The sequence below is a fragment of the Lepidochelys olivacea genome, assembly GCF_965140295.1.
Source record: "Lepidochelys olivacea isolate rLepOli2 genome assembly, chromosome: 3".
Classification (NCBI taxonomy): domain Eukaryota; kingdom Metazoa; phylum Chordata; order Testudines; family Cheloniidae; genus Lepidochelys; species Lepidochelys olivacea.
Window position 1 is genome coordinate 161,310,002 of NC_140413.1, and position 25,805 is coordinate 161,335,806.

Genomic DNA, 25,805 nt, shown 5'->3' on the forward strand with positions numbered 1-25,805 from the left:
CCCTCTCACTTGTTATGTTGCAAGAAATGCTGTCTGAGAAATACTTAAACAAGTAAGCAAGACATGTTGCTAGTTGACTCCATCTAGGAATTATCTTCTATGCTGAGAAATCTGTGAAATCAATTACTGTGAAAAAAGTGTGTGGAGTACATAGTCTTAATAGTGGCTTATGGTTAGACTTGGCAGAATTTGATGTATATATATTTAAGTAACGTCACTGGCCAATATCTATTTTTAAGCATTTTTTTCTATTTAAATTTTCACAGTTGCAGGAAATTTGTGGGGATGGGGGGGTTGGACAATAGGAGGCAGGTCAGACAGTGATTATTTAATGATTAAAAACAGATTTAAAAAGTTAAAGCTTTATAACCATGAAAATACAAATAGTCAAAATATACAAAATAAATAACCATAAATCAAACTCCAATAGGTTTTCAAGCAGCATTTTTCTTACTTTGCCCATTTATAAGTTTCTGTTATCATTAAGGCTAAGATTTTGTCAGTTATTTTTAGTAAAAGTCACGAACAGGTCACAGGCAATAAACAAAAATTCACAGAGCCCGTGACCTGTCCGTGACTTTACTAAAAATAACCAGGGGGGCAGCAGGGAGGAGTGAAGTCTCATGGGGGAAGGGAGGACTGACAGGCTGAGCCCCCCCACCATGGTGGGGGCACAGCCGTGGCTCCAGTGGGGGGCACAGCCACGGGGGGGCTCATGTCCCCCCCCACTCTGGAGCTGGCCGCAGTTGCAGAACAGGGGTATACGGCCCCGGCTGCAGCCCCTGCCACCTCACAGCCGCAGCCTTGGGAAGCCGCAAGGGGGGCACATGGCCCCTGCTGCAGCCACTGGGTGGGGGTGCACGGTCCACGCTCCAGACCTCAGCTGAAGTCGTAGGGCTGGGGCACAGCCATGGGCGGCGTGCCGTCCCTGCTCCGGAGCTGGCCGCAGCTGCAGGACAGGGGTTTGTGGCCCTTGCTGTAGCCCCTGCCAAGCTCTGGCTGGAGCCAGCGGGGGTGCACACAGCCCCCACTCTAGAGTTGGCCGCAGCTGCTGGACAGGGTCACACAGCCCTGCTGTAGTGTGTGTCCATCCCCTCTCCACCCTCAAACGGCAGGGCAGTGACTGCAGGGTCCTGGTTCCAGCCATCCAAGCCCAGTTGTAGGGCAGGGGTGCTCATTCCCGCCTCCAGCCCTGGTTTCAGTTGGTGACAGCTGAAGTGGAAGAAGTCACCAGAGGTCCAGTAAAGTCACGGAATCTGTGACCTCTGTGACTAAATTGTACACTTAGTTATCTATGGAAATATTTTCTCATCGAATTGTGTGTATGACTTTTACAGACATTTACCAATAAAAATCTGGTCCTTCCAAACCTACTTACAGTACATTGCAGAACACACTCATCTAGACAAAAGCTATGAAGGTTGGCTTGGTAGCAGACTCTGTGAAGCATTTAGAAAATTGAATCAGAGTCAGGAACATGGAAAATCAATAACTGTTTGCCACTGTGGACCATGTGTTGAACTGTAGCATATCAGAATCTGGTCGCACTGAACATGGTTGCTATGTATTTAGTGTAAAAACCACTAAAGTTCAGCATATCCAAACATCATTTTCCTAGGGCATCTGTCTGTATGTTGTTGACTCATCCACACCCACCATACTACACTGCATGGTTGCATCAATAGAGACTGGGAAAGTCTTTCCATATTCCTTCAGTGGCCGGTGCTATAGACAGAGGATTGTGGATATTTTTTCATGTGATGCTGTGCTCTTGGAGACGACATCTTTGGAGAAACAAAGGACATAGGACTGTGTAAGATTTCTCCACTCTGCAGAAGAAACCTTATAGAACTTGTTTGCAGTCCTGTTCATGGGCAAGACTGAACATGGAACACCCTGTTACATACAATACGTTGTGGGAGTGTCTTGTAAAAGACAGTTACCTTTTCTGTAACTGGTGTTCTTTGAGATGTGTTGCTCATGTCCATTTCATATTAGGTGTGTGTGCTCGCCACATGCACCGGTGCTGGAAGTTTTTCTCTAAGCAGTATCTGTAAGGGACCAGCTCTGGTGCCCTCTGGAGTGGCGCTGGCTCCCCCCACCCTCAGTTCCTTCTTGCCGGAAACTCTGACAGTGAGGAAGGCGGGCGGTTTGTGGAATGGACATGAGCCACACATCTTGAAGAACACCAGTTACGGAAACAGTAACACTCTGTTCTTGGAATACTTGTTCACGTCCATTCCATATTAGGTGACTCAAAACCAGTGCACCTGGAGGTGGGTAGGAGTTCACGGATGTGTAGATTGCAACACAGCCCTGCTGAACCCAGTGTCTGTCTCTGGCCTGTTGGGTGATGGCATAATGAGAGGAAAGCTTGTGAATCGAGGACCATGTTGCAGCTCTACAGATGTCCTGGATAGGGATGTGCGCCAGGAAGGACTCTTGCTTGGACCCTTCAGGTAGCAAGACCTCAAATTTGGCCATAGACTGCCACATATTGTAGTCATAGCAGCCAAGGAGGGCTTGGTGGTTGGCCACTCTCAAATGAAGGCTGGAAGACTAATACATTTTTCGCCCAAACAGATCCAGTCTCTTAGAGTATTTATTCTTGGGCATAGCCCCAGGTTGACCCTGCCTCTCCCTCTGGTTAACGGCCTCCACTACGAGGGAGTTTGGGGCCGGGTGAGTATAGAGATACTCATGGCCTTTAGCTGGCACAAAATATTTGCTCTCAGCCCTTTTTGAGATGGGTGGCAGGGAGGAGGGGGCTTGCCATAGGGCATTAATTACTTTCGATACACCCTCACGTAGGGGTAAAGCCACCCTAACAGGTGCCATGAAGCAAAGGATGTCAAACAGTGTATCTGATGGATTCTCAAGTTCCTTTGCCTGGAGTCCTAGGTTAGAGGCGACCCTCTTCAAAACTCCTGATGAGCCTTGGCGTCATCTTGCAGAACTGGGTGAGGGGGACCCATAATCGCTTTGTCTGGCGATGATGAGGATGAAACCAGCACCAAGGGTTCCACCACTTCCCCTGATGGTCCAACTGGCTGCTCCCCTAGGTCCACATGGGCCTGGGGGGTCTTCCCCTCTGGGACCTCCACCTCTGGCAGAAGGGGGGGGATGTGCAGCTGATGGCCTATCTGAGGTCCCCGCCACTGATCGGGCAGCCTGGGAAGGCTGGGTAAACTCCCATGGATTCCAGGGTACTACGCTGCCTACTATTGGCCTGGAGGCCATGGGGTCAGTTGCAGCGCCGATGAGGTTGATGGGGCCTATCCTGCTACCAGGGACTCCTGATCCGCACCGGAGTCGTAAGTGGAACAGACGCCTCACTGCAGTGCCAGTCGCTGTGCTTCGATGCCGACCTGTCTGGAACGAGTTCCTCCTGTGGGACCCTGGGGATCTTCAGCGTTGGGCCGATCTGCGTTGGTAGACTGGCGATCTACACCTCATGCTGCTTGACCTGTATCCCCTAGAGCGGGACCAGGAGTCGGAGCAGGCTGGTTGTCGATAGAATCTCCCTGATCGAGGGGATTCATGTGTTGGTGATGGGTGCAGGGGGGCGAGTGACTGGTGACCCCATTTTGTCGATTAGTTGCACGACTGGTGCTGAGACATTGGAGACCCGATGGGTCGGTCTCGATGCTCATACCAGGGACGCATGCCTCTGCAGGTCTGCGCCACCTTGAATCCCGCTGTCGGTGCCCAGGGTCTGGAGTCCGAAGAGGGCTTCTCTGAGTCTGCCTCCCAAAGTCCGAGGCTTGACGGCTCCATGTAGGCAAGCGCTAGCGGGATGTCCCCCGCAATGGGGAGTGGTGCTGCTGAGGCAGGGACACTCAGAATGGTCCCAAGGCAGGTTCACCATCAGGATCTCCTGCACTTCTTGCAGGGCCTTGGGCATCGACGGGACTTTGAGTTGACAGAGCCCCTTGTCGCTGTCCGCTGGGGCAGGCATAGTAAGGGAGGGGCTTGACTGCTCAACATGAGCTGGGGCCCAACTCCCTGACGGAGGTGTCGAGCAACCCAGCGCGGATCTTGGCTCTCCTCTGGCCCCTCCTTTCCCTTACGGGAAGTGGAAGATCTTCCCCTCGTCTATCTCTTGGGCTTCTTGGACGGGGAGCAGGGGGGGGAGAGAGAATCAGTGCCGGCTCGTAAACAGCACCGGCGGGGCGCTCCATACTGATACTGTGGTGCTCGGGGCCGAGTCAGACCTTTGCTCTGGTCCTGGGATCAGCGCCCACTCCATCAGGAGTGCCCTGAGATGGATGTCTCTCGTTTTTCGTTCTGGGTTTGAACGACTTGCAGATGCGAAACTTGTCGCTTACGTGTCCTTCTCCTAGACCCCTTAAATTGCTAACGTGTGGGTTGCTGATGGGCATAGGCTGCTTACAACGATCGCATGGTTTCAAAGCCTGGCGATCGGGGCATGCCCCATCCCTAGGCTGAGTCCCATCCGGGGCCAACTAACTAGAACTAATACTAAGGGTAAATACTAAACTATATACAACTATTTTACAAAGAAATGTTCATGAGACCGTGAACTAAGCACAAGCTAGGCGAAGCAGAAGTTGCAGCACCGTCACTGGTGGCAAAAAGGAACTGAGGGTGGGGGGAGCTGGTGGCGCCCTTTATACCACACCAGGTGGGCGCCACTCCAGAGGGCACCAGAGCTGGTCCCTTACAGATACTGCTAAGGGAAAAACATCCGGCACCAGTGCATGGGGCGAGCACACACTCCTAATATGGAATGGACATGAACAATCACTCGAACAACCCCCATATTCCTCATTTTTATATAATTGTGATCTTGCATATAAAGCATGCCTTGTAAGGTATCCGGTGTTGTGTGAGACAGCCCAGGCTGGGGAGAGTTAAGGAGGCACAACAGTCCCACAGTCACAGTCTGCACCCCAGGATCCCATCTCAGTGGTGCAGCAAGCAGGGTGAAATACACAGCTGCTTGTATTGAACAAGATTTGCGTTTCATACACTGCTATAAAGATTTTAAGTGTGGTGGCTAAGGACAATCAGGAGGAGGCTACCAGTTTGTTGTTTTCTGTTTGCTTATTTTGGGAAAGGGAAGTAGGCAGAAAAGCAGGAAAATGACTGAAAGCAGTGAAGTCATTCAAAGTTGGAGCTTTTTAGACTGCAGGTTGCAGAAAGAGAGAGAGCACCAGAGACCATTGGAACTGAAATAACGGGAGATAAACGAGAAGCGGAAAGAAAGAAAGCAAAAACACCAACTGAATCTGCTAGAGAAGCAGAACGAGAATCCACCAACCCCAGCGATTTCCATCATGCCAAAAATCCACAGTTGGGACCATTTATGTCCTGCATACAATGAGGCAGATGATATTGCTGAATATCTGGTCACCTTTGAAAGGTTGTATGCAGTGCACGAAATCCCTGGTAAAGCTCTGAGTGTATTCAGTGAAATGCCTATTGAGGATGCTTTAGACTACTGTAAATTCAAAAACAGTTTTACAAAGGTTTCAGATTACACCTGAAACACAGAGTTAAATTTTAGGGACCTTAAGAGGGATATTGGTATGGAGTAATGGGGAATATGTGAACAAAATAAAAGAATGGATGGGAAAATGGGTGAGGGGCAAACGTGTTCCAACATTCCCTCAAAGCTTGTATCTTGCTGCTCAAGAGCATTTCCTAGGTATATGTAAGGTGGATGTAAAGCAGTATCTATGGGACAAAGATGTAAAGTCTGTGGATGAGATGGCATCTCTAGCTGTTGCCTTTGAACAGACCCAGCCATCTATTGAAAACAAACCACTGAAAGAGGTGTTTAAAGCTGGTGAGATGGGAAGATCCCATTTTATTCCTAGCAACAAAGAGGGTGGCTGGGATGCTGGGTACTCACCTCTCCCAAATCATTCCTCTAACCCTCATCCCAAATCTCCTGTAAAAGCAGAAGAGCCCAAAATGTGCAATCAGTGTAATTCACTGATCATCTGAGGAATAAATGCCCTGTGCTCAGAGGAAGCAGGCAATGAATAGCTCATGTTAGTTCTGCTGTCCTCAACACAGAACCCCCCACCCCCCTCAAGCAATTGAAACCTATCATACTGGTTTTGTGAGATTAGCCTCTGCAGAACCAGATATGGCGCACGTTAAGGTTGTCAGAATTAATGGCAGGGAGTACTTGGGGCAGAAGGATACAGGGCCCCGGATTTCTCTGGTTAAGAAGAGCGTGGTCCCAAAGGCTAGTATATTACCTGGCCAAATGGCCGAGATTGTGGGGGTGGGCAAAAGCGGATTTCTCGAACCACTAGCTAAATCCATGTGGTGTGGGAAAGTTTGGAAAGTGTTTTGACTGGGGGGGGGGGTAATTGTCAACTAGGAAGTGTCCCTGTTTTTTGGTAATGATTTTATTTTGTGTAGCTCAGGTTAAAGTATTTGCCTGCAGCGGGAGGGAGTCTTATGCTGGGACCTCCGAGTGAAAGGATAAGGTTTCAAACTGCTGAGGGAATGGGGGAGAGCCTTTTTGATTCCTCTACAACAGGGGGAAGCCACATGCTTCCAGGTGTGGGTGTGGTTGAGCCCAGCTCCTGCACTGTATCCGGAGGCAACACCACATCAGGCAAGGGATGAGGGGTGTAGTGCCTGTCAGGGAGAGAATTGTCCCAGCTGTTAGCTGCCAGCAGTGCAGCTCCGATGCCTGTGATAGCAGAGGAGTTGAGACCAGGAAATTGCCAGGTGGTGGTTTGTGAGAATGCAAATGACCCAACTGGCAGAAAAGGGGGTGTCTTCCCCCAGGCTGGTGAGACACAGAGAGCGGTTATGGGAAAGCTGCTGTAAAAAGGTGCATCTGATCAAAGGGTAAACAAACCTAGCACAGATCACAGCCCTCTAGGGGGCAGGGAAGAACTCAGTGCTGGGAAGGGAAAACACAGAGTAACCTCAAAAAGGAACTGGATTTTTTGCATATGTACAGTCCTGGGCTTGAAAGACAGCTCCCCAAAGAGCCAGCCTATATGCAGGATCCCCCTAAACTCCTGTCTTATCAGACCCTGAGGTACCAAAATCCCAGAAACATGATTAAAGTAAGAAACCTGGCAGAGGGGGACACTGGCGGGAAAGAAAAGTCAGTAATTGATTACATGGGAGAGAGTCAAAGGACACCATGGGTAATGAACAAACCAACCTCAAACCAGACTCTCTGAACAAAGGGTGTGGTATGATACTTGTAAACACCCATCTGTGATAAAAATTTTGGTATTAATGTTAAGTATTGGGATAAGAATTTTGATACTGATGTTAAACCTTATACTAACGCTACTTCTCAGTTAATATCTGTAAACAGACTTAAAGCTTATCACAGCAGAGAAACCATAATAAACCTGGTTTGCTGTGTAAAGGGGAAACTGAGGCATGTCGCCTCATGGCCTTGATGGCTGGATGCCAAAAGAAGTATAACACAAACTGCCTTCGAGATAGCCACTGACTAAGGGGGGAGGTGTGACATACTGTACCTTGGGGGAGCGTCTTGTAACTTCCATATTCCTCATTTTTATATCATTGTGATCTTACATATAAAGCATGCCTTGTAAGGTATCAGGAGAAAGGCTATGATCTTCTGAAAGTCATTTCTTTACCCATATATGTATATCATTAATGCATATGAAGTTATGAGAATTGTGTTGTATGGTTGTCACTAAAATATGCTGCAAATTGGGGAATCAGCCAGATATTAGCTCCCCAGAGGCAACAGCAAGGAAAGTAACTAATGCCCAGGCGTGGTATCAAACAACCCATCAACAGCCATTGTCTAGCAAGGGAGCTACAATGCAATGACTCACCTGCATGAAGAAAAGGAGTACTTGGAGACTAACCAATTTATTTGAGCATGAGCTTTCGTGAGCTACAGCTCACTTCATCGGATGCTTCACGAAAGCTCATGCTCAAATAAATTGGTTAGTCTCTAAGGTGCCACAAGTACTCCTTTTCTTTTTGCGAATACAGACTAACATGGCTGTTACTCTGAAACCTGTCACCTGCATGAGGCCACCCCAGGGGAATTGCTCAACCTTGCCTGGAGTCTCAGAAATGCCCCAAGGCATGCCCAGACTTGTGCTCCCCAAGCACACAGGACCGAGGGTATAAAACAGACACAGTGCCCACATGCTGGGCCTTTCTCCTTCACCCATCTATGCTGCAAGCAAGAAGGACGCTCTGAAGACTTGAACGGAAGGGACTGGCCCAGATTTCAAGGGTGAAATCTGTGTACTATGAACTGCAATATCCAGTGGGGTGAGAAAAATTGCTTAATCTAGTTGTTGCCCAGTCTAATAGGGATGAGAGTTTAGACTGCATGCTTATTTTTTATTTCTTTTGGTAACTAACTCTGACTCTTTGCCTATCACTTAAAAATCTATCTTTTGTAGTCAATAAATTTGTTTAACTGTTTATCTTTACCAATAAGTTTGTATGATGTGTGTGGCAAATCTGCTCGGGTTTTGCAAAAGCTGGTGTATAGCCACTTTCCATTGATGAAGTGGTGAACCTATTAATAAATCTGCATTGCTTGTCTCGAACAGTGCAAGACGGTATATTCCTGAGGTGCAGTGCTGGGAGCTGGGGGGATTTGGCTGGTGCCTTTCTCTGCCTGATTCATGAGTGGCTCTGGGAGCATTCATGCAATCTAGCTGGGTGTGGGGCTCCACATGCTGTTGTCCTGAGTGATCACAGCACCTGGAGGGGTTTGCTGCTGGTCACTAGCAAGGCAATGTGAGAGACAGCCCAAGCTGGGGAAAGTTCAGGGGGCACAGTGGTCCCACAGTCCCAGGCTGCACCTTGGGGATCCTTCACAGCCCCCACTCTTCTTAGGATTCAGGTGTTAATATCATATGGTCATGAACTATATGTGAAATCAGTCATGATGCAACCTGGTTACAAACTTGGTAAAGGTGTTAGGTTCACATATTGTTTATATTAAAATAAAGCTCATACAACTACCTTTCACACAGTAGTTACTTAGAACTGTTACTGCTAACAACCAGTTCTTACAACTTACCGGTATATAGGGTCTTTCCTCTGTACAGAACCTGTAAAGCATGTTTTGGTGAATTGCCACTGGAGTGGAATGAAGAAGTTCTTCAACAACGCAATAGCAAGTGAATAACGATAGAACAGCATGTCCAACTGAAACTGCATGGTAAGTGTAGATAGGCAGACTGTAATTATCCAAGTGGGAATTTGGCCAGGAGTAATATTGGCTCATGGGAAATGTGCTAGCTGATCTTTAATAACATCAAGTGGTCAGGACCTTAAATGTAAAACTAAACTGAAAGACATTCCATCCCTGCCAAATCCAGCACTAAAGTGGACATTAATTCAATTGGGACTTAGTAATAAGAATGGTAACACCACTTTTTGCAATACCCTGGGGTTTTGTTTTTTCTTGGCAGTCTCTAAATCAAGATTTGATCAGGCCTTATTTGTGAAATCTGACAAGATTACAAGACAAAGTTATATGATTGCTAGCATTAGACTTTCATCAGAAGAACAGAACTTCTGAGAGACAAAGTTTAGGTTCATTCTACATATCCTAGCTAGGATGAACTTCTTAATGTACAAGATTCATAGAAGTTATGCTTGATTTTTCTTTAGAAATCACAGGTACCAGTAGTCAAGCTAGATAGACTTGAAGAGAGGGTTTGCAAAATTCCCTGTGTTTAGGGAGGGTTTCTTTCTCCCGCAAAAACAAGGAGTCCAGTGGCACCTTAAAGACTAACAGATTTATTTGGGCATAAGCTTTCATGGGTAAAAAACCCACTTCTTCAGATGCATGGAGTGAAAATTGCAGATGCAGGTACTGACACATTCTCTTCTTGTGTCAATATATGCCTGCATCTGTAATTTTCACTCCATGCATCTGAAGAAGCAGGGTTTTTTACCCATGAAAGCTTATGCCCAAATAAGTCTGTTAGTCTTTAAGGTGCCACCAGACTCCTTGTTGTTTTTGTGGATATGGACTAACATGGATACCCCCTGATGTTATTTCTCTCTACAGATCTCATTACTATTCTCTTTCAGGTTTAGCATGTTTCTGGAATGGTCCACACAAAGGTACTTGCTTCCCTTAAGGCTAGTTTGTCAGCCTGTTCTTTTTCTGGTCTGTGCTTTCTTCTGGGGTCTTGCACTTCAGGATGGCTCCATCTTTCTTTGACTCGACAAGAATTGAGAGGTGCATATCACCCCTTGGAAGAGAAGGGGTTTCCAATAATCCTTCTGAATCGTAATTGTCTCCTGAAATTAAAAGTATTAATCGGGGAAGTGAGGGGGAGGTTAAAGAACAGAGATGTTAAACAACTTAAGCCCAGTAACTTCCAAAGAAAAGGAAAAATGGTATTTGATTTTAGGCTCATCTAAAAACAATTGCTAAACCTTTCTAGAATATTTTTAAAAAGTCAGTTCCTGTAGACCCTGCTGTCTGACCTGCTTGGCAAGTGATGGAGTCCTTAACTAAGAATCACAAACCCTTCAAAGCTCTAGCATCAGCCACCTGGGAGGAAATATGTGCACTACATATTAAAGCTTACAGTAGCTGAGACTCCATCTATTTAATTTAGGAAAAAGAAACATGAAACAAAGCAGCAAGGAGTGGGGTGCAGGTGAGGGAAATAAGAGGGTAGGGAACAGCTTGATGGCTTTGAAGTATCTCTGCACTAAAGTAATTAGTTACACCAGTGTGAAACCAGGCTAATTGAGAGGAGAATTTGGCCCTATCTCCGTCCTCACATTATTTAGGCCTGATTTTCATCTCAGTTACAACAATGCAAATCCAGAGTAACTCATATGAACGGCCATACTGGGTCAGACCAATGGCCCATCTAGCCCAACATCCTGTCTTCGGACAGTGGCAAATGCCAGATGCTTCAGAAGGAATGAGCAGAACAGTGCAATTATCAAGTGATCGATCCCAGCATCTGGCAGTTAGAGACTTAGCCATTTTGGCTAATAGCCATTGGTGGACTTATCCTCCATGAACTTACCTAATTCTTTTTTTAACCCAGTTATACTTTTAGCATCCACAACATCTGCTGGCCATAAGTTCCACAGGTTGACTCTGCGATGTGTGAAGTACTTTTCTTTTGTTTGTTTTAAACCTGCTGCCTATTAAGTTAATCAGGTGACCCCTGGTTCTTGTGTTACGGGAAAGGATAAATAACACCTTTTCTCCACACCATTCATGATTTAAAAGACAGTTATCATATTCCCCCCTTACTCATCTCTTTTCCAAGCTGAATGGTCCCAGTCTTTTTAATCTTTCCTTGTATGGAAGCTGTTCCATACCCCTAATCACTTTTGTTGCCCGTCTCTGTACCTTTTCCAATCCTAATATATCTCTTTTTGAGATGGGGCGTACAATGGATTTATATAGTGGCATTGTGATACTTACTGTCTTATTATCTGTCCCTTTTCTAACAGTCCTAACGTTCTCTTAGCTTTTTTGACTGCTCCTGCACCTTGAGCAGATATTTTTCAAGGAATTATCCATAATGACTCCAAGATCTTTCTTGAGTAGTAACAGCTAATTGAGACCCCTTCATTTTGTATGTATAGATGGGATTACATTTTTCAATGTGCATTACTTTGCATTTATCAACACGGAATTGCATCTGTCGTTTTGTTGCCCAGCCACCCAGTTTTGTGAGATCTCTTTGTAACTCTTCACAGTCAGCTTTGGACTTAACTATTTTTGTATCATCTGCAAACATTAGCTCCTCACTGTTTACCCATTTTTCTGATAGTTTATGAATATGTTGAACAGCACAGGTCCCTGTGCAGATCTTTGGGGGACCTCACTATTTACCTCTGTCTACTGTGAAAACTGACCATTTATTCCTACACTTCGTTTCCTATCTTTTAACCAGGTATTGATAAATGAGAGGACCTTTCCTCTTATCCCATGACCGCTTACTTTGCTTAAGCACCTTTGGTGAGGGATTGTCAAAGGCTTTCTGAAAGTCCAAGTACAATTTACTTCAGTGAATACACATTATATAAATGAAATCAGAATTCATCCTTTTTGCCTTCAGTAATAACTCTCACTGTTGCAACCACCACCCTTGTATCTGTCCGTCCTCAGGTTTTCTAAGGTATTTAGAATGTTTTTTCCTAATAAAAACTCTAATCACTAGCTGCTCCTAGCTCAAGTTTTGGAAAGACTGCATTTTGGGGGGTTGGGGGAGAGGACAGAATTTCTTTTAGAAGAGATCTTGCTGTTTCTGAGTGCTGTAGTAGAAAGCCTGGGCCTGGTGCAAGACCTAAGGCCTGAACCAAAGTTGGCAAAAGTTATGCTATGAGCAAGAGTTAGGCCTTGTCATAAAGCAGATGCTTGCCTGCAAGTTCACTGTCCGATATATGAACTTGGCACTGGTATTGCTAACATTGCTAAAACACAATGTGTAAACACATTCCAGCAAGCTAGGACAAGAACACCCCAACCTAGCAGAGGATCAGACAATTTGATAGAAGTGATGAATAGTGATGTTTTGCCTGAAACATGAGGAGAAAAAGTACAAAGACAGGTGCTGAAATGGGATGGTTGGTCTGAAGCACCAGGAGAGAGTTACAAGGGGAGGTAACAAATATGTCATGTTAGGAGATACATAAGTTGTTTATCCCAGATTGTTTATCTCAATCTGTAAATGGTGGGATGCCTCGCCTTAACCCTTTGTCCGCCCTGGGGAGGATTGGAAAGTCCTGCCACTCACTGAGCTGGGTCCATTGTCATGGGCATACATGTATTAAGTGTACCTGATGCACGTATAGGGCACTAATACCGTGCCTTGTCGGTAGTAAACCGGGCCGAGCACCTTTGCCGCCACTGACCTGAGTCTGGGGTCATCTTGGGCAGTTTGATTGAGGTTTGCTGCCTCAGCTATCTGCACAGAGCTGGTGCAGTACCCAGACAGAACACACACACAGCCAGCAACTGACAAGTGGTGTGAAGAATGCCCATGTCCTGAGAAGAAAATATGGGGATATCTCTTTCTTGGATCATGTTTTATCTGGCCTTTTCTGCTAGGAATCTTATACCATTGTCAAAATATCATCATTAGAATAATTACAGATAAGACTACACTGCCAATTTCAGATCTGGAGCAGATCTTACCAAATGATGGGGATATTCAGATCAATGATAAACAGAATAAATGGTGAATCTGAACACTATGTTCAAGAACACAGGGGAAGTGTTGAAAATTTGCAACCTGGACCTGGGACAGGTTCCCCCTAGGGTGCCACCTGGAACTGGGGTACCACTAAGCTCCCCTGACCCACCAACCTGGGATCCCTTTCCAGTGTACTGCTGTGACGAGCTGCCCAGCCCACATACAGGTAGGGACACATCCAGCTGCAGTTACATGCAGATGCTGTGACCAGCCCTGCATAGGGAAGTTCCAGATAGGGAACTTCCCAGCTACTCAGGCACGCACCCCCTCTGGAGTGTAAACCTAAAATTATACCGTCTTGCGCTGCACAGCTTAAGCTCATGAAATTCATCCCCTCCCTCAATATGGAGAAGAATACACAACAGCTTCTGCCCCAAGTTATGACTCCCATACACTGGTTTTAGACACAGCAAAAACAAGTTTATAAACTACAAAAGATAGATTTTAAGTGATTATAAGCAAACAGATCAAAGAAGATTACCTAACAAATAAACAAAAACACAATCCAAGCTTAATATACTACTGGATATGAACAGCAGATCGTCACCCTAAGAGATGATACAAGCAAACTACAGATTCTTAAGGGGCTAGTATAGGAGCAGGATTTTATAATTGTACTATAAGAATTAATGTATAATTTGATTCCATCCTGCCGGACACCCTTTTTGAATAAGCAGAAAGGAATGACCCTCTGGGACTATGGGATCCTGTTTCCCATATGCATTACAAATTAGGCCCTTTTAGTTTTTGTTGTATGGTTTAGTTAGCCCTGGTCTACACTACGTGGTTAGGTCAAATTTAAAATGAATGAGTCTACACAACCAGCCCTGTTCCGTCGACCTAAAGGGCTCTTAAAATCGACTTCTGTATTCCTCCCTGGTGAGGGGAGTAGCACTAAAATTGACCTTGCTGGGTCAAATTTGGGGTAATGCAGACGCAATTGGACGGTATTGGCCTCCGGAAGCTATCCCAGAGTGCTCCAATGTGACTGCTCTGGACAGCACTTTGAACTCCAATGCACTAGTCAGGTACACAGGAAAAGCCCCGGGAAATTTTGAATTTCATTTCCTGTTTGGTCAGCATGGTGAGCTCATCAGCACAGGTGACCATGTAGTCCCCGCACAATCGCAAACAAGCTCCAGCATGGACCAAAAGGGAGACACTGGATCTGATTGCTGTATGGGGAGAAGAATCTGTGCAGGCCGAACTCTGATCAAAAAGAAGACATGCTAATATATATGAATAGTATATATTCATATACTAATATTATATATATTATACATATTCAAAATTGCACAGGGCATGGTGGAGAGAGGCTACAACAGGGACACACAGCAGTACCACGTGAAAGTCAAGGAGCTCAGGCAAGCTTCCAAAAGACAGAGGAGGCAAACGGTCGCTCCGGGTCAGAGCCCCATACACGCTGCTTCTATGATCAGCTGCATGGCATTCTGGGGGGGGCCCTACCACTACCCCACCACTGTTCGTGGACACCTGCAAGGAGGGAGTCTCACGCAACAGGGAGGAGGATTTTGTGGATGAGGAAGAGGAGGAGGAGGAGAATGCACAGCAGGCAAGCAGTGAATCCGTTCTCCCCGGCAGCCAGGACCTTTTCATCACCCTGGAGCCAATACCCTCCCAAGGTGGGATCCCCGACCCTGAAGCCGGAGAAGGCAGCTCTGGTGAGTGCACATTTGTAACTACAGTACAGGGTTTAAAAGCAATAGTGTTTAATGTTTGATTTGCCCTGAAGAATTGGGATGCATTTGTGGCCAGTACAGCTACTGGAAAAGTCTGTTAACGTGTCTGGGGATGGAGCGAGAATCCTCCAGGGACATCTCCATGAAGCTCTCCTGGAGGTACTCTGAAAGCCTTTGCAGAAGGTTTCTGGGGAGGGCTGCCTTATTTCATCCTCCATGGTAGGACACTTTACCATGCCAAGCCAGTAGCAAGTAGTCTGGAATCACTGCAGCACAAAGCATGGCAGCAAATGGTCCTGGGTTTTGGTTGCATTCAAGCAACATTTGGTCTTTACGTTTCAGTGTTAGCCTCAGGAGAATGATATTGTTCATGGTCACCTGGTTGAAATAGGGGAATTTTTGTAAGGGAACATGACCCTGTTCATGCTGGATTGTTTGCACTTGGCTAAAAGGGATCATCTCGGAGAATAGCCACGTGGCAGGAGGAGGGGTGAAGGGATCATCCCAGAGAATAGCCATGCGGTGGTGTGGGGGGAGGTGTGTGCTGCACATCCACCCAAAAACCGCAGCCCCTCCTTTTAAATGTGAAACCCAGCCGGCATTGCTTGCTTTGGGAAAGGATGGTGCTGCAGTTTGAAACCATTCCCACCTGTTATGAAGGCGTAAGAAGCCAACACCACATACCAAAAGGCTTACCATGGCTGCCTGGAAACCGAATTCTGTTGCCCAGCCATTTGTGATGTGTCACCATACCGACACGCGCTCAATATAAAAGGCAAAATGCGACCTTGTACCTAAAGCACATGTGCTGTCTGCTGTGAATTGCTTGATTCATTGTGAAAGAGTCTCCCTTTTGTTCTCAGAAATGTATCATCTTAAATTTTACTCTCCCTTTTTATCTCCCCCCAGGTGCAAATGTTTCTATGCTCCCCCTATCATCTCCGTCCCTGAGGTTATCGCAGATTAGAAGGCGAAAAAAACGCACTCGTGATGACATGTTATCCGAGCTTTTGCAGTCCTCCCACACTGACAGGGCACAGGTTAATGCATGGAGACATTCAGTGGCAGAGGCCAGGAAAGCATTAAGTGAGCGCGAAGAGCAGAGGCAGGAAGCGATGCTGAGGCTGATGGGGGAGAAAACGGACATGATGAAGCATCTGTTGGAGCTACAGGAAAGCCAACAAGAGCACAGCCCCCCGCTGCATCCATTATTTAACCGCCTGTCCTCCTCCCCAAGTTCCATATCCTCCTCACCCAGATGCTCAATCAAGAACGTGGGGCGGGGAGGCTCCGGGTACCCAGCCACTCCACTCCAGAGGATGGCCCAAATAACAGAAGGCTGTCATTCAAACAGTTTTGATTTGTAGTGTGGCTACAATAAGCAATGTGGCCTTGTCCTTCCCTCCTCCCACACCCCACCCCACCAGGGCTACCTTGTCAGTTATCTCTTTTTTTTTTAATTAACAAAGAAAGAATGCATGGTTTCAAGACAATAATTGCTTTTTTTCCTTTGCCAGCTGCGATCAAAGGGGGGAGGGTGTTTGGCTTACAAGGGAATTTAAATCAACAAAGGGGGTGGGTTTGCAGCAAGGAGAAACACACACAACTGTCACACCGTAGCCTGGCCAGTCATGAAACTGGTTTTCAAAGCCTCTCTGATGCACAGTGCGCCTAGCTGTGCTCTTCTAATGGCCCTGGTGTCTGGCTGCTCAAAATCAGCCACCAGGCGATTTGTCTCAATCTCCCACCCCACCATAAACTTCTCCCCCGTACTCTCACAGATATTATGGAGCACTCAGCAAGCAGCAATAACAATGGGAATGTTGGTTGCGTTGAGGTCTAACCTAGTCAGCAAACAGCGCCAGCGAGCTTTTAAACATCCAAAGGCATATTCTACCACCATTCTGCACTTGCTCAGCCTATAGCTGAACTGCTCCTTTCTACTCCTTGCATACAGGGACCGCTAACAGGGAGTTTCGAGAGCGAGTTCTCCAGGTGAAGGAGGAACAAATACGGGACCCTTGGTAAATGGCTGTCTGTAGTGTATGTTTGTGTTTGGGGGTTACTTGCTGTGTGCTGAGCTTGTGTTTGTCTGTCTGGAAACAAGCACTGAGTGGTGAGATCACATCATGATGCATGTCTGGGATGATGAGCAGTGGCTGCAGAACTTTTGCATGAGGAAAGCCACATTCATGGGACTGTGAGGTGAACTCGCTCCAGCCCTGCAGCGTAAGGACATGAGAATGAGAGCTGCCCTGTCACTGGAGAAGCATGTGGCAATTGCACTGTGGAAGCTGGCTACTCCAGACTACTACTGATCGGTCGCTAACCAGTTTGGAGTGGGAAAGTTGACCATTGGACTCATGTTAATGGACATGTGCAGGGCCATTAATTGCATCCTGCTCTGAAAGACCATAACTCTGGGTAACGTGCGTGACAATGTGGATGGCTTTGCACAAATGGGCTTCCCTAACTGCAGAGGGGCACTAGGTGGCATGCACATTCCAATTCTGGCACCAGACCACCTAGCCACTGAGTACATTAATCACAAGGGGTATTTCTCAATGGTTTTCCAGGCGCTTGTGGATCACCATGGAAGTTTCACGGACATTAACGCAGGCTGGTCTGGAAAGGTGCATGATGCAGGCATCTTTCGGAACACTGGCCTCTTTTCCATCCCACCACCAACCTCAGCCTGGTCCAGTCCACACAAGAGATCCACTTCCTGGACACTACAGTGCTAATAAACAATGGTCACATAAACACCACCCTATACCGGAAACCTACTGACCGCTATTCCTACCTGCATGCCTCCAGCTTTCACCCTGACCACACCACACGATCCATCGTCTACAGCCAAGCTCTGCGATACAACCGCATTTGCTCCAACCCCTCAGACAGAGACAAACACCTACAAGATCTCTGTCAAGATTTCTTACAACTACAATACCCACCTGCAGAAGTAAAGAAACAGATTGATAGAGCCAGAAGAGTTCCCAGAAGTTACCTACTACAGGACAGGCCTAACAAAGAAAATAACAGAACGCCACTAGCCGTCACCTTCAGCCCCCAACTAAAACCCCTCCAACGCATTATTAAGGATCTACAACCTATCCTAAAGGATGACCCAGCACTCTCACAAATCTTGGGAGACAGGCCAGTCCTTGCCTACAGACAGCCCCGCAACCTGAAGCAAATACTCACCAACAACCACATACCACACAACAGAACCACTAACCCAGGAATTTATCCTTGCAACAAAGCCCGTTGCCAACTGTGTCCACATATCTATTCAGGGGACACCATCACAGGGCCTAATAACATCAGCCACACTATCAGAGGCTCGTTCACCTGCACATCCACCAATGTGATATATGCCATCATGTGCCAGCAATGCCCCTCTGCCATGTACATTGGTCAAACTGGACAGTCTCTACGTAAAAGAATAAATGGACACAAATCAGATGTCAAGAATTATAACATTCATAAACCAGTCGGAGGTTTTTCGCCTTCCTCTGTAGCATGGGGCACGGGTCACTTGCTGGAGGATTCTCTGCTCCTTGAGGTCTTCAAACTACAATTTGAGGACTTCAATAGCACAGATATAGGTGTGAGGTCTTTTTTAGGAGTGGTGGGTGAAATTCTGTGGCCTGCATTGTGCAGGAGGTCAGACTAGATGATCATAATGGTCCCTTCTGACCTAAATATCTATGAATCTATGAATCTATGAAACACTTCAATCTCTCTGGTCACGCAATCACAGACATGAAGGTCGCTATCTTAAAACAAAAAAACTTCAAATCCAGACTCCAGCGAGAAACTGCTGAATTGGAATTCATTTGCAAATTGGATACTATTAATTTAGGCTTAAATAGAGACTGGGAGTGGCTAAGTCATTATGCAAGGTAGCCTGTTTCCTCTTGTTTTTTCCTACCCCCCCCCCAGATGTTCTGGTTTAACTTGGATTTAAACTTGGAGAGTGGTCAGTTTGGATGAGCTATTACCAGCAGGAGAGTGAGTTTGTGTGTGTATGGGGGTGGGGGGGATGTGAGAAAACCTGGATTTGTGCAGGAAATAGCCCAACTTGATTATCATGCACATTGTGTAAAGAGTTGTCACTTTGGATGGGCTATCACCAGCAGGAGAGTGAATTTGTGTGGGGGGGTGGAGGGTGAGAAAACCTGGATTTGTGCTGGAAATGGCCCACCTGATGATCACTTTAGATAAGCTATTACCAGCAGGACAGTGGGGTGGGAGGAGATATTGTTTCATATTCTCTGTGTATATATAAAGTCTACTGCAGTTTCCACGGTATGCATCCGATGAAGTGAGCTGTAGCTCACGAAAGCTCATGCTCAAATAAATTGGTTAGTCTCTAAGGTGCCACAAGTACTCCTTTTCTTTTTGCGAATACAGACTAACACGGCTGTTACTCTAAAAGCTGCACATACTTTCTTCCCAGACCAGAAGATCACTGTAGGGGAAGTCAAAATGCCCACTGTGATCCTGGAATACCCCGCCTACCCCTTAATGCCATGGCTTATGAAGCCATACACAGGGCAACTTGACAGCAGCAAGGAGCGGTTCAACAACAGGCTGAGCAAGTGCAGAATGACTGTTGAGTGTGCAGTTGGCCGTTTAAAAGCCCATTGGCGATGCCTGTATGGGAAGCTGGACCCGGCCCATGACAATATTCCTATGCTTATAGCCGCGTGCTGTACGCTCCGTAATATTTGTGAAGGGAAGGGTGAAAGATTCACTGAGGGCTGGACCACAGAGGCTCAGCGCCTGGAGGCTGAGTTTGAACAGCCAGAGATCAGGGCTATTAGAGGGGCGCAGTGCAGGGCCATAAGGATCAGGGATGCCTTGAGGCAGCAATTTGAGGCTGAAAGCCACTAATATTTGTTGCTATGCTTGGGATTGCAGTGCTTGTAATGCTAGGAGGTGATTGGTTCACATGATGCAAGAAGGGGCCTTAATATAATTGTATTTTGCTTTCACTTAATAGAATAAAGATTGCTTTCAAACCAACACAATTCTTTTATTAAGAGACAACAACCAGAGGAGAGAGTCAAACGACAAAAATACATCAGCAGGGATGGGGAAGGGAAGGTCTCCAGAGGAGGAGGAGGGGTCCCAGGACAGCTAAAGACTTGTATATGTCCAGGGATCATACCCAACCTTCTCCTTTGGAGTACAATGCAGCAGGTGCTGTACTTCAGCAGGGCCAAACTGCAGAGAGACGGGTGTTGAGTGCAGTGGGTAGTGGGAGTCCACAGTGCTGGACTGTGAGGAGGGAAGACTGGAATACTGTGGGTAGAGCCTGGAGCCAGGAGGTTAATAAGAGTGTGTTGGCTGGGTTGGTGGGGGCACATGGGCAAGAATTTTGTGACAGCGGCTGCTGGGGAGGGTGGGTGTGGAGCTGCTCGGTTTGAAGAGTATGTCCACTTGGTGCTCTATAACATTTAAGAGCCACTCCATGGCTTTATTCTGGCGTGCTGCATCTTCCTTTCAGTCCCTCTTTTTGCTGTCCTGCCACTCCTTCAATTCTTGTTTCTCAGGGGCGGAGTGCATCATTACCTCACACAGAAAGTCCTCCTTAGTTCTTCTTGGATGCTTTCTAATTCTGCTCAGCCATTGTGCCACTGATAAGGGAGGCTGGCCTCCCAAGGTCATCTCTGTGAAGTTTAAAAGCATTTTACAGAAGCAGTATTGTTTGCAACACAGACAATGCTGACAGTGTTTTAAAACACAGCCAGTACTCACACACCTGTCACTAACTGGCTGACCCCAGGCAAGCACATATGAGCCACAAGACCCCCAAAATGGTAAGTAGCCACAGGGGCAGGGTGAATCACTCTTCCCGGATCCTGATGTACACTGCGCACGTGGCTCTTGGGGAGAGCCAGCACTGTAGGGGGTGGCTTGATAATCATTCCTGTCCCCACACTTTCCACAGGTTGTGATCATTATGGAAGATATCGCACTGAGGGTAAGCAGGGAATCAAGGGAGGGTCTTCTCCAAGCCTGCAGTTTCCGCCCTGGCCCCTATGCAGCTCATTCTCCCACCTCCCTGTGATGGCACAGTGGCACGGGAAAGTTACCATTAATGGGGGAAGAAACAAAGCAGCTCTGCCAAGGAACCAGTGGCAGCGGATTGCCCAGTATCTCCATGAGAGTTCCCCGGAAATCTCTGAGGGAGATTCCCTTGAAGTGAGGGAGTCTATCAACAGCCTGTTCCGCCGCACAGAATAGGCATGCGGCGGGAGACAAGCCTGCTTTCTGCAACCATCCTGCCCCCAACAACTTGCTTCAGGAATTCCCAACATCAGATCCACTTACCAGAGGCCTCCTCTCCTGTTTGCTCTTGCTAAGATCCAACTGCTGTGACTGGCTAGGCTTCTCCTGGGTAGAAAAGAGCTCCTGACTGCAAGCATCTCTGGCCTCCGAGACATCCTCTGCCTCTCGGTCCCCCTCCCCCTCTTTGTCCAAGATTTCCTCCTCCTGGCTTGATCCACTCTCGACTGGCACGTGAACCAATGAAGTATCCACAGGGGCCTTCGCAGTGGAGGTGGGGCTGCCACCGAGTATCACATCCACTCTTTGTAGAACCGGCAGCTCATGGGCGCAGCACCGGAGCAGCGGTTTGTCTCCTGCGCCTTGTGGTAGGTGTTCCACAGCTCCTTCACTTTGACCCTGCACTGCAGTGTGTCCCGGTCATGGCCCGTTTCTGTCATGCGTCATGAATTCTGTCCATAGGTATCATAATTCCAATGGCTGGAGTGCAGCTGGGACTGCACAGCTTCCTCTCCCCAGATGCCGTTGAGGTTCAGCAGCTCGGCACTGCTCCAAGCGGGGGATCGCCTGATGCGTGGAGCAGGCCTGGCCACCTGGAAAGATGCGCTGAGACCACTGCACGCATCACCGAGCAAACGGGAAGGGGACTTTCAAATTTGCAAAGGTTTCTACGGGGTGGAGATGACGGATGGTCACCCAAGGGCAGGGCAGTAGAGTTCAAACTGATGACCAGAGAGGTGAGAACAGGCATTGTGGGACACCTCCCGGAGGCCAATCGCAGTGCTGTAATCACCATGGTGTCTACGCTGGTACTGCAGCGCTGTAGCCCCGGCGCAGAAAGCTGTATGCCTCTCGTCGGGGTGGTTTTTTAGAGCACTACAGCGGGGCAGTTTCTGAGCACTAAGTGGCTTGGCAGTGTGTACACCGTGGGAGTTACAGCGCTCAAAGCCGCTTTACTGCGCACAAACTTGCCAGTGTCGATGGGGCCTCAGTGTAGCCATCTTCTGAGTGTCCGTCTGTCACATTGTAAACGGTCTAAGGCAGAGCCTGTCTTTATTTTTGACATCTGGTGCAGCTCTCAGCACATTGTGAGCACTAAACAAAGAAAGATATTCAATAAATCTGAAGAAATCCCAGCTAAGATCTGATTCCACAGTTGCGGTTTTCCTTTTAATGCTTTTCATTACCAGAGTCTCATTTTCATAATATAAACAGTTGGTGCATCTGCTTTTGGTCCTGTTTTGTTGCCTTCAGACAACGTTCGCCTTTTTTTTGGTTAAGAAAAAAAGCCTAGTTTAAAAAGTCTTTGGTGGTTGGGCCATGGGGGTGAGGATTTGCTTACTAGTGTTCTCTGTGGTGTATTGTGCAGTCTCTGAGCACCCAACATTCTCATTCTCTCAGCCCAAACTTGCGTAAAGCCATACTAGCTTTTCCCTACTCAAAGGAGAGACAGGGAATGCTCTTGTCTACAAGTAGAGATATCAAGTAACTCAGTAGTTGCAATTTTCTACACAGCTGACTCTGTAGCATTTGAATTTGTGAGGCTGGATGCAGCACTTCTTGCATAACGGCAGAGATGGGCTTGAATTGAAATGCTCTTGCCACTTAGAAAGAGGAGAGTGCGTGAGGAGGAAGGATACCACACATCGAAGAACCCAGTAGCACTAAAAGAACAAAAGCCACCGAAAACCCCTTGTAGGGCCTGATTTTCAGAGACAGTTGTGTTGGCACCTGCAAATTGAATAATTAGGTGTCCATTAATATTTGTGCCTGCAGTTCACTGTGGATGCAAAAATGAGGATGAAATTATTTGTAGATGCAAAAGCAACATCGTGATGTTGCAGTGACTGGTGCTACACAAAGATAATAGGTATGTTAGGGAAGGGCAGGCCAGGGTGAGGCCTGGCTGAAAACTGAGCCTTGAGTATTTAAATCTGTTGAAGGTACTTTAGTCCAGTGGTTCTCAAACTTTTGTACTGGTGACCCCTTTCACATAGCAAGCCACTGAGGCATTTTATAAATTAAAAACACATTTTTATATATTTAACACCATTATAAATGCTGGAGGAAAAGCGGGCTTTGGGGTGGAGGCTGACAGCTTGCCCGTAATAACCTCGTGACCCCCTGAGGGGTCCCGACCCCCAGTTTGAGAACCCCTGCTTTAGTCCATGCCAGCATTGAATCTTCTGGTTCTGCTGTACTTGCAGTTTGTTGGCAGCCTAACCAAAGCTGGTAGATTGTGGGTACTGAGCAGCTGGCTGATGCAGTCAAAGCTCTCCAACCTGTGGTAGCAACAAAAGTTTGTCACTATTTAACATCTCTGGGCTGAATAGTTACCTAGTACGGATATGGTATCAGTGACCATCACAGTGCAGCTGTGCATTGTTTCATCTGGTGCTTACATTTGTCACTTTGCAGAGGTACTGTGCAGACAACAAACTTTGGCTGTACGGCCAGAGTTACAATATTTTCAGGGTGAGACACACGAAAACAGATTGTGGAAGCAGATAGTAAATGGGGTTTTTTGAAGGGAGGAAGTTGAAGATATCCCAAGGGCAGAGACCAAGAACTCTTCCTTCACACAGAGGCAGAGGTCAGTGGAGGCTCAGGGAGAGTCACAGCAAATTGTGGAAGAGCTGCAGTGGGTCAGGGCAGCACGGAACCAAAGACCTTAACACAGGAAGCTGAGGTGGATTCCCCGAGATCTGTGGGGGTCTGAACTCCCGCCTATTCTGCAGGGCATAAATTGCCTCCCAAAGATGATCTGTTCTCAAGGGAACTTTTTGGAGTTTCCTGTCCCCTGCACGAGTTTTTCTATGTAGAAGAACAACTGGGGCCATGAAGTACAACTACAAGAGATTTTCACTTGAGTTGGTTGGTTGCCAATGGACTTGAGGGAGTTAACCCCTTTGTAAAAGCTAACCTGGATGCTCCACAAACATTTGTTCCGGGATGTAGATATTTGAGGGTTTACCCAAAGAATCAGTTCAATTTTTCATTTCAATTTGAAATTAAATTTTTAATTTTGAAGAAAAATCAAAGCATCTTAAATTATATGAAAATCTACAAAACATTAGCATTTGAAAAGCCATTTTTCATAAAAAAAAATTTCTGATGACAAAAATTTCGACCTGGTCTGTTGATAATACTCTGTCCTCCATCAGCATCTTCTACCTAAGAAGCTCAAAGCACTTTACCAACTTCAATGGGCTCTTTGGAAGGGGGTGTCATTTCAGCTGGCGCCATCTCTAAAAAAACTGTCCCCGGCTGAGATATGGGAACTCTCCTGCTCTCTACTAACACTTCCCCATGTTATGTGATAGGTCATGGAAACAACTTTAAATATTTTCCACAAATGTTTATTTTTTTTCAGCCAGCTTTGCATTGTAATGAACTGGTGGGTGGGTGTGGACATACATGTAAACACTGCTGTCTGGGGTGGAATCAGAACTGCTCAGCCCTGTGTCATTGGCCCTACACTGCTAATAGGTTAAGAGAGATTCTCTTTTACCTCAAGTGATAGGGGCCTGTAGTTTGAAACAGTACATTTGCATGGTGTTGGTCTGATGTTCTGAGTGGGCTGTGGCATCTAGCATAGTGGCAATTGAGTTCTGAGAGGCCATGGATTTGTTATTGTTACAAAGCAGATATGCTGCATGAATATTACTGTACCAATTTCTGATTGGCAGCAAATGAGCAAGGAAAACTTTGCAGGAGAAGCTATGACAAAGCTGGAGTGTGGCTGAGGTAGCCTCAATCTGTTTGCCATGTTTGCTCGTGCACTGGAGTCTGGGACAAATGACTTGAGTCATCAGCAGTGAGCACAGCACACAGAACCTAGCACATCCTCGGTGGCTATGAGAACTAGTTTTTTTTAAGAAGTATAGTCTCAAAAGGCCACAGTCTAGCAGTGGACACTGGGAGGGAAAAATGCAAAAATCTAATGGGTCTTTAAAAAACAATTTAAACTAATCTGAGCTCACACAGTCCTAAAAGTGTGGTTGTTACATGGCATCATTACAGGGTAGAGTTAAAGTTGTTTGTGTGCCTTACTTTGTATTTCCTACCTTCACATGTTTGGATTTCTTTTAAGTTTAACTCTAGCTCTGAATTTGTAGAATGCCTCACATGGCAATAGCATCCCTGTAAAGATTTTTATCCTCACATACACTCAATATTAATTCAAGATGGGATTATTAAGTGAATCTTAAACAGGGTGGAAGACCCCCTGCTTCCATCCCTGTAGAATCTGATCCAGGTTTGACCCAGCTCTTGAAAATTAAATAGAGGGTAGGTACTGACTGAAAGTGATTCATTCATTTTCCTTCCCTAATATTTTCACAGCTGCAGCATGCTTTGCATTCTAAATAGGGAGAGCAGATCAGGTTGGATATATTTGGATCATGCATTGTACTGTTTACCTGTTATACATATTCAATGAATGATTTTGGAACCTGTTTAAACTAAGTTGTAGGGACTAGATCTGTGAGTGCTCTTGGGGGCATGAGAAATGTGCAGAGGGGAGGGGAAAGATTCTTGCAATGTGCCGTGTGAAATACCAAAGAAACAGCCTTCAGGGTTTCTCCTCAGCCCACAAATAGTAAACTTCAGA

At 46.5% G+C, this 25,805-nt stretch overlaps 1 long non-coding RNA gene across 1 annotated transcript; it reads left to right on the plus strand.

Annotated features, from left to right (window-relative positions):
• The first annotated feature begins 9,117 nt into the window (after positions 1 to 9,117).
• LOC311518833 lies at positions 9,118 to 16,162 on the plus strand. Its single transcript, XR_014711132.1, has 3 exons — positions 9,118 to 9,172; positions 14,496 to 14,878; positions 15,806 to 16,162. It is a non-coding gene; the product is annotated as an uncharacterized lncRNA (long non-coding RNA).
• Positions 16,163 to 25,805: the final 9,643 nt, after the last annotated feature.